We start from the raw sequence: 9,184 nt of genomic DNA, 5'->3' as shown, positions 1-9,184 counted from the left end.
ATTATTATTTTCAAGAGCTTATTCTACATGCATGTTATGTGTTTGTGAAAAAGCCCATATGGCATTATGAACTTCTCTACATTTTTCTAATCTAATATTCAATGCTTGCTTTTCACAAAATTCCTTTACTACTTTATTAATTGAATTTAATTGTCAATACAAATGTGATAGTTAGTTACGAGTGATAACATATTTAAATTGGACATTGAATGCTTGATCTACGCTACTCATGCCTTTGCCTGCTGATGCCAAGGCATCTTAGGCTAGTTTCACTAGTATTTTTCTGTTAGTTTTAGTGGTTTTATGCATTTTCTTGAGCTTAAAGTAACCAAAAATGGTTAAATGAAGAACAAAGCAATGAACCATCCAAACAATATGATTTTGATGCAAATTCCATGAGTTTTAGTTATATTACTTGAATGCTATGAATGGAAGATTTCTCATGAAATTTTGCAAGACTTTGATGTATTTGTTTGGATGATTTCAGGGAAGAAGAGGCTAAGCAAGGAAGCAACAAAATCAATAAAGGAAGCTTGAATATCACATGGGAGTTTAAGTTCCAGTTTAAGCCTAAACTGGAGCTTAAACGCCAGAATCATGAAGGCTAAGGAATGCTGGAATTGAAGTTTAACCTCCAGTTTAACCTTAAACTGGAGGTTAAACGCCAGAATGGAAAGTCTCACCAAAGAAGCATTCCACGTTTAACCTCCAGTTTGACCTCAAACTGGAGGTTAAACGCCAGAATGACAATGCCACTCAGGAAGGAGTTCCACGTTTAACCTCCAGTTTAACCTTAAACTAGAGGTTAAACGCCAGAATGGGAAAAGCACCAGGGAGCCATTTCCACGTTTAAGCTCCAGTTTGACCTCAAACTGGAGCTTAAACGTGTTCGACCAAGAACTCTCCTCCAGGGTTGCTCTCTCCATTTCCACGTTTAAGCTCCAGTTTGACCTCAAACTGGAGCTTAAACGTGTTCGACACCTCCAGGGCTACTCTTCTAAGCTTCCACGTTTAACCTCCAGTTTAACCTTAAACTGGAGGTTAAACGTGTTCGACCTCCAGGATGCCTCCTTCCATTTCCACGTTTAACCTCCAGTTTAACCTTAAACTGGAGGTTAAACGTGTTCGACCTCCAGGGCTGCCCTTCCTATATCCACGTTTAAGCTTCAGTTTAACCTTAAACTGAAGCTTAAACGTGTTCGACTACATGACTCTCCAGGGCTGCCTTCTTCCATTTCCACGTTTAAGCTTCAGTTTAACCTTAAACTGAAGCTTAAACGTGCTTCTACAAAAGGCCTCACTGGAAGTGTCTGGCATTTAAGTTGCAGTTTAAGCTTAAACTGCAACTTAAACGCCACTCTTGGAAAAGGTTTCTGGACCAAAAATATTGTGGTTTAAGTTAGTATTTGAGCACAAACATTAACTTAAACTCATTCTGGTATGAAACCCAATTGAATATCATGGTTTATGGGATTGGGCCTGAAGGATTGATGAGTCTGAAATTTCAATTTATTGAGTCATGTGCCATTATTTGATTATCACTAAGTTGGCTCAATGAATGTTACATAATTTGGATCAGCAGCCTCATCAAGATTATGGATCATAAACCCAAAGCAAAAGGAAAGCAGGGAGAGGCCTCAAAGCCCAAGAAACACAACAGAAGCTCAATATAGAAAGTGTATAAATAGGATAGAATTTAAGTTAGAAAAGGGGACTTTTTGAACTTTTACTTTTCACTTTTAGCTAGTTTTCATATCTTTGTAATTGAATTCAGAGCTATGACTCACTAAACCCCCTTTCATTGGGTTAGGGAGCTCTATTGTAATTCAATGAATCAATAATAGTTTATCTTCTTCTTCAATCTTTTCTCTTGAATTTTGTTAGAAAGCTTCTCGATCTAATTCCATTGAGTAGTTGTCTTGGGAAAGAAACTACCCATAATTGGAATCCTTCGGAACCTTGGGAAAGGAATGGAGGATTCATGCTAGAGAAGCTTTCTCACAGTGAATTGGATTGGGGTTTGGATGGATATTGTGACATGTAATCCTACCAAATTGTGGTTCATGAAACTGTGTGGTATAATCAGTGATCGAGCATCATCTCTTCTTATGAACATTTAAACCAAGGGATTGGGAATTTGTTCATTTTTAGAGAGAATTGGTGAGCCAAGGGATTGGGATCCAATCATATAAGATTGCCAAGCAAAATTCAATGAACGCATTGCTTGAGGAAGAGATAAACATGTTTTGATTCGGAGATCTCAATATCTCCTATAACCCAATGAATTCCCCAATTCTGATTTCCATCTTCTCTTTACATTCTGCAAATTAATTCATGCAATCACCCCATTCCCTTTTAATTTCAGCAATTTAGTTTCTGCTCTTTAATTCATGCAATTTAAGATTCTGCCCTTTCAATTTCTTGTCATTTACTTTTCCCGCCAATTTTACATTCCGCAATTCTCATCTCAATCTTGATTCCGCTCAACTAGAACACACTTCCAATCCGAATTGCTCACTCAACCAATCCTTGTGGGATTCGACCTCACTCTATTGTGAGTTTTTACTTGACGATAACCGGTGCACTTGCCGGAAGGAATTTTGCCGATCGTGCAATTTCCTAAATCGTAGCATAACTAGTTTATGCGCATCAAGTTTATGGCGCCGTTGCCGGGGGTTGGTTTTCGATTGACAATTCTCCAATTGGAAGCTAACTAGATTGAGCAATTTCTCTTGCTTTGTTAATTCTGTTCAAGTTACTTGTTGAATTTTAATTTCTGCACTCGGTTACATGCTTTCTTTCTTTATGCCTTTAAATTCAAGCAACTAACTCACTGACTCACTAACTGTTTGAATTAATTCCTCAATTGCTCTAACCATACTCTTCCATTAACCAAAAGTATTTCACTTGTTTGTGCCTGTGCTGTGTTCTTGTATGACAGGTAGGAGAGGAGAGACATCAACTCCTCCATATACCGAACCAGAGAGGACGCTTCATAGACTGAGAAGGGAAGCAAGAGGGAAGAGAGTAGTGGGAGAAGAGGAATCTGAAGGAGAATCTGAGGACAATTTTGAGGAAGCTCTAGACCTCAACATGGATAGAGAAGTTCACAACCATGAGAGAGCTGATGGAAACAATGCCATTCCTGAGAGGAGGGTTCTTAGTTCATACATAAACCCAACCTCTGGGAATTGTGGTAGCAGCATCCAGAAACCACCCATTCAGGCCAACAATTTTGAACTCAAACCACAGCTAATATCACTTGTGGAGAATCATTGTTCATTTGGTGGGAGTGCTAATGAAGATCCCAACCAACATCTCACAAAATTCTTGAGAATTTGTGACACTGTGAAGTCCAATGGAGTCCAGGAAGATGCCTATAAACTGCTTTTGTTCCCATTTTCACTTAGGGACAAGGCAGCTAAGTGGCTGGAATCATTCCCAAGGGGGAGTCTAACAACATGGGATGAGGTGGAAAGCAAGTTTCTGGCACGTTTCTACCCCCCACAAAAGGTCAATAGGCTTCGATCTGAGGTTCAGACTTTTAGACAACAAGATGGTGAAACTCTCTACGAGGCATGGGAGAGATTCAAGGACTTGACAAGGAAATGCCCACCAGACATGTTCCATGATTGGGTGCAATTGCATATTTTCTATGATGGACTCTCTTATGAATCAAGGAAGGCTGTAGACCATTCATCAGGAGGTTCATTGAACAGGAAAAAGACTGTGGAAGAAGCCATTGAAGTGATTGAGACAGTGGCTGAGAATGAGTACTACTATGCATCAGAGAGGCACAACACTAAGGGAGTCATGGAGCTGAACCATGTTGATACAATTCTAGCCCAAAACAAGGTGTTTGCCAAGCAACTAGCCGAGCTTACTAGGCAATTAGAAACAAAGCAAGTGGCTGCAATACACACACAAGATCAAGAGGAAGTAAGCATTGAAGGAGGTGATTGGGAAGAGGCCAACTATGTGGGAAACCAACAAAGGCAATCATATGATCCAAATTCCAACACTTACAACCCAGGATGGAAAAATCACCCAAACTTTGGGTGGGGGAACCAACAAACCCAACCACAAAACCACAAACCTTATAACCACAACCAACATAACAATTCCACATACCAAAACTCCAACCAAAAATCATACCAAGCCACACAAAACACTTACCCCCAACCATCATATCATGGCCAAAATAATCAACCTACCCAACCTAATCCGAACCAACAATTTCAAGATCAATTAAACCGGATAGAAGGAATGCTTGTAACCATGAGTCAAGACATAACCGAATTGAAAGCTTTTAAGGAAGAAGTAAATTCTAACCTACAAAACCAAGGAGCTGCCATCCAGAAGCTAGAAAATCAAATTGTGTATTTGTCTAAGCAAACCCCTGGGACAAGCGTTTCTCATGCTGCCAAGGCTATTGCAAGGGAAGAATGTAAGGCCATAACCCTCAGAAGTGGGAAAAATCTAAAGGAGATCTCAAAGGAAACCGCAGAGGATGAAGCAAAGGAAAATGTGAGAGATAAGGAACAAGGACAATCTTTTACATCGTCTGCAACAAAAGAAAAAGAAAAAGAGGTCCTGAAGCCTTATACACCTAAGGTACCATATCCTCAACGTTTGATGAAAAGTGAAAAGGATGGCCAATTCTCCAGGTTCTTGGAGATTTTCAGGAAGCTTCAAATCAACATTCCCTTTGCTGAGGCAATAGAGCAAATGCCACTCTATGCAAAATTCTTAAAAGAATTAATGACCAAGAAGAGAAGCTGGAGAAATGAGGAAACTGTGCTGTTAACTGAAGAATGCAGTGCCATCATTCAGCACAAATTGCCTCAGAAATTGAAGGACCCAGGCAGTTTCCAAATTCCCTGCATCATAGGAGAAGTCATGGTGGAGAAGGCCTTGTGTGACTTAGGGGCCAGCATCAATTTGATGTCTCTAACAATGATGAGAAGAATGAAGATTGAGGAAGCCAAACCAACAAGAATGGCCCTCCAATTGGCAGATCGAACTTTTAAATTCCCTCATGGGATAGTTGAAGATTTGTTGGTGAAAGTGGGAGATTTTATATTTCCTGCTGATTTTGTGGTGTTAGATATGGAGGAAGAAGCCAAAGCCTCAATAATTCTGGGAAGACCCTTCCTAGCTACTGCTGGAGCCATCATAGATGTACAAAAGGGTGAACTCACTCTGAGACTACATGATGAGAAATTGGTGTTTAACGTATTCAAGGCAATGAGCTATCCATCAGAATCACTAAGGGAATGCATGAGGGTTGATGTAGTGGACATTGCAGTACAAGAAACTTTTGAGGAAACAATAAAGGAAGTGGCAGAGGAGGAGTTAACCAAGGATATTGAAGTTAGTGACATCAAGGCTGCTGAAATAACCATGCCAAGCACGCCAGAGAGAATGAAAAAAGAGAAGGAAGCACCAAAACCTGAGCTCAAAGCATTGCCCCCTAATCTCAAGTATGCATACTTGGGTAGTGATGAGAGTCATCCTGTTATCATTAGCTCTGCCCTGAGCCAAGAACAGGAAGAAGAATTGATCAAGGTGCTACAAACTCATCAAGATGCCATTGGATGGACCCTAGCCGATTTGAAGGGGATAAGTTCATCCATATGCATGCATAAAATCTTGTTAGAAGAAGATGCTAGACCCTCCATCCAAGCTCAGAGAAGATTGAATCCTGTCATGAAAGAAGTGGTACAAAAGGAAGTTATGAAGTTATGGCAGGCAGGGGTAATCTACCCCATTTCTGATAGCCCATGGGTTAGTCCCATCCATGTAGTTCCCAAGAAAGGTGGCATAACTGTGGTGCCAAATGAGAAGAACGAACTCATACCCACAAGAACCGTCACTGGGTGGAGGATGTGCATAGACTACAGGAAGCTTAATGAAGCCACCAGAAAGGATCATTTCCCACTCCCATTCATGGATCAGATGCTTGAAAGGCTTGCCGGACATGCTTACTATTGTTTTTTAGATGGATATTCAGGCTACAACCAAATAGTAGTTGATCCTAAAGATCAAGAGAAAACATCATTTGTTTGTCCATATGGAGTTTTTGCTTATAGACGCATGCCCTTTGGATTGTGCAATGCACCTGCCACGTTCCAAAGATGCATGCTGTCCATCTTTTCGGACATGATTGAAAAATTTATTGAGGTCTTCATGGACGATTTTTCTGTGTTTGAAGATTCTTTTCCTAGCTGCCTACACCACCTTGCCTTGGTGCTTAAGAGATGCCAAGAGACTAACCTAGTATTAAACTGGGAAAAGTGTCATTTCATGGTCACAGAAGGAATAGTCCTTGGCCACAAAATCTCTAATAGAGGCATTGAGGTGGACAGAGCTAAGGTGGAACTCATTGAAAAATTACCTCCACCAAATAATGTCAAGGCAGTTAGGAGTTTTTTGGGACACGCTGGTTTTTACAGAAGGTTTATTAGAGACTTTTCTAAAATAGCCAAACCTTTGAGTAACTTGCTTGTCTCTGATACACCCTTTGTATTTGATAAAAATTGCATGCTAGCCTATGAACTTTTGAAGCAAAAACTTTCCTCTGCACCTATCATTGCCCCACCTGATTGGAACTTACCTTTTGAACTGATGTGTGATGCATCAGACCTTGCTATTGGGGCAGTGTTAGGACAAAGGAAAGACAATTTGGTACATGTGATTTATTATGCCAGTAAAGTCTTGAATGATAACCAAAGGAACTACACAACCACTGAAAAAGAACTCTTGGCAATAGTCTTTGCATTTGACAAATTTAGATCCTATCTCATTGGATCTAAAGTCATTGTTTTCACTGATCATTCAGCTTTAAAATACTTACTTGCTAAACAAGAATCCAAACCAAGACTTATTAGATGGGTTCTTTTGTTGCAGGAATTTGACATTGAAATCAAAGACAAGAAGGGTGTAGAGAACAAGGTGGCAGACCATTTATCAAGAATACCATGTGAAGAAGGAAGCGCACAAAGCACACATATAAATGAGTGCTTTCCTGATGAACAACTCATGGTAATTCACAAAGCACCCTGGTTTGCAGACATAGCAAACTTCAAGGCCACTGGGAGTTTACCGTTGGAATTCAACAAACATCAAAGGAAGAAATTGGTAAATGATGCCAAATACTTCATCTGGGACGAACCATACTTGTTCAAAAAATGTTCCGATGGCATACTCAGAAGATGCATATCCGAGGAAGAAGGAAGGGAAGTCTTATGGGAATGCCATGGCTCCACTTATGGAGGACATTTTGCAGGAGAAAGAACAGCAGCTAAGGTGTTGCAGTGTGGTTTTTATTGGCCCACTATCTTCAAAGATGCAAAAGAATTAGTGAAGCACTGCCATGAATGCCAGAAAGCGGGGAACCTGCCAAGAAGAAATGAAATGCCACAACAATTCATTCTGGAACTTGAATTGTTTGATGTATGGGGGATAGATTTCATGGGACCCTTTCCCTCCTCATACTCAAATAATTACATTCTTGTGGCAGTAGACTATGTCTCCAAATGGGTTGAAGCAATAGCAACTCCAACCAATGATAATAAGGTAGTCATGAACTTCCTCAGAAAATACATTTTTTGCCGTTTTGGGGTTCCAAGAGCAATTATCAGTGATGGAGGAAGCCACTTCTGCAACAAACCATTAGAGGCATTGCTTCTAAAATATGGAGTCAAACACAAGGTAGCCACACCATACCATCCACAGACAAGTGGGCAAGCCGAAATATCTAACAGAGAACTCAAAAGGATCCTGGAAAAGACTGTGGGAACTTCGAGGAAGGACTGGTCGATTAAGCTAGATGATGCTCTTTGGGCATATAGGACAGCTTTCAAAACACCAATTGGAATGTCTCCTTACCAACTAGTATATGGAAAAGCTTGCCATTTGCCACTGGAATTGGAGCACAAGGCATACTGGGCCTTGAAACTTTTGAACTTGGACAACAAGGCTGCTGGAGAAAGAAGGATGTTGCAAATTCAAGAGTTGGAAGAATTCAGAGCGGAAGCTTATGAGAATGCCAAAATTTACAAAGAAAGAGCAAAGAAGAAGCATGACAGCAACATAGCCCCAAGGAAATTTGAAGAAGGACAAAAAGTATTGCTCTACAATTCTAGGCTGAAGCTATTTCCAAGGAAGCTAAAATCAAGGTGGTCTGGACCATTCCTTGTCACCAAGGTCTCCAAATATGGACAAGTAGAAATCATGGAAGAAAAGTCACAACGAACCTTCATTGTGAACGGCCAAAGACTCAAACATTACTTGGGAGATGTGGATGAGAAGGACAAAGTTAAATATCACCTCAACTGAGGAAGCTGACCGTCAAGCTAATGACGTTAAAGAAGCGCTTGTTGGGAGGCAACCCAACCTGAGGTAATACCCTTTTGCTGTTTCTTTTAATTGTTTCAATAAAAAGGGTGAAGTAGTTTCTGTGCATTGCAAAGAATTAAGTTTGGTGTTTCACACCAAACAATGAATTCGTGGATCAATAATTCAAAGGGGAATGTGTGACTCTAAGTTTGGTGTTCCACCATAAAGATCAACTGAACACAACAACCTTTGAATTATATGAGAAGAACAACCATTCTAAGCAGTCACAGAAATGCTTAAAACCCTTAGCAGCCACTTCATTCCAAAAAGAACTCAAGGATTCAAAGCACAGAGAAGTAAGTGGGAGACTAAGTTTGGTGTTCACACACCAACTTAAGACTCAGATACTTACCCACACATAGTTGAGCTAACCAATCAAGTGCTTGAGAAGCAAGCAACTTCATCACTCTTTGCAGGAAAGGAAACAAGGATTTTAAAGCATGAAGCAACATTTAGGAGAAGAAGGGAAATCAAATTGTTTCCTGGCAACAAAGAGAAAACAAGGAATTTCACAAGGTGGTATTGTTCCTTGATAATTCTTTAAAAAGGGCAAACAAAAGCATGCTTGTTCTGGTTTAAACTGTAAATGTTGAATCTTTATGGAATGTGAAGTTTTTAGTATATTTGTCTGTTTATTGCCTTGAATAAAGTGAATGCCTAGATGTTTGGATATAACTCCACCTTCTTAAACAAATGCTTGCCATGCTTGTTCTGTTTCCAAAAATAAAAGAAAAGTTTGAACAAAAGTAACTTGGCTAAATTAGTGACAAATCAAGTAGAATTA

At 39.9% G+C, this 9,184-nt stretch overlaps 1 non-coding gene across 1 annotated transcript; it reads right to left on the bottom strand.

The window, feature by feature from the left end:
* Positions 1 to 3,519: 3,519 nt before the first annotated feature.
* LOC148561853 (small nucleolar RNA R71) lies at positions 3,520 to 3,623 on the bottom strand. Its single transcript, XR_015886521.1, has one exon. It is a non-coding gene; the product is annotated as a small nucleolar RNA R71 (small nucleolar RNA).
* Positions 3,624 to 9,184: the final 5,561 nt, after the last annotated feature.

Source organism: Arachis ipaensis, chromosome B6 (assembly GCF_059453495.1).
Source record: "Arachis ipaensis isolate K30076 ecotype BB chromosome B6, ASM5945349v1, whole genome shotgun sequence".
Classification (NCBI taxonomy): Eukaryota; Viridiplantae; Streptophyta; class Magnoliopsida; order Fabales; family Fabaceae; genus Arachis; species Arachis ipaensis.
Note: the sequence above shows the minus strand (reverse complement) of the source record. Positions and strands in the feature narration are given on the sequence as shown.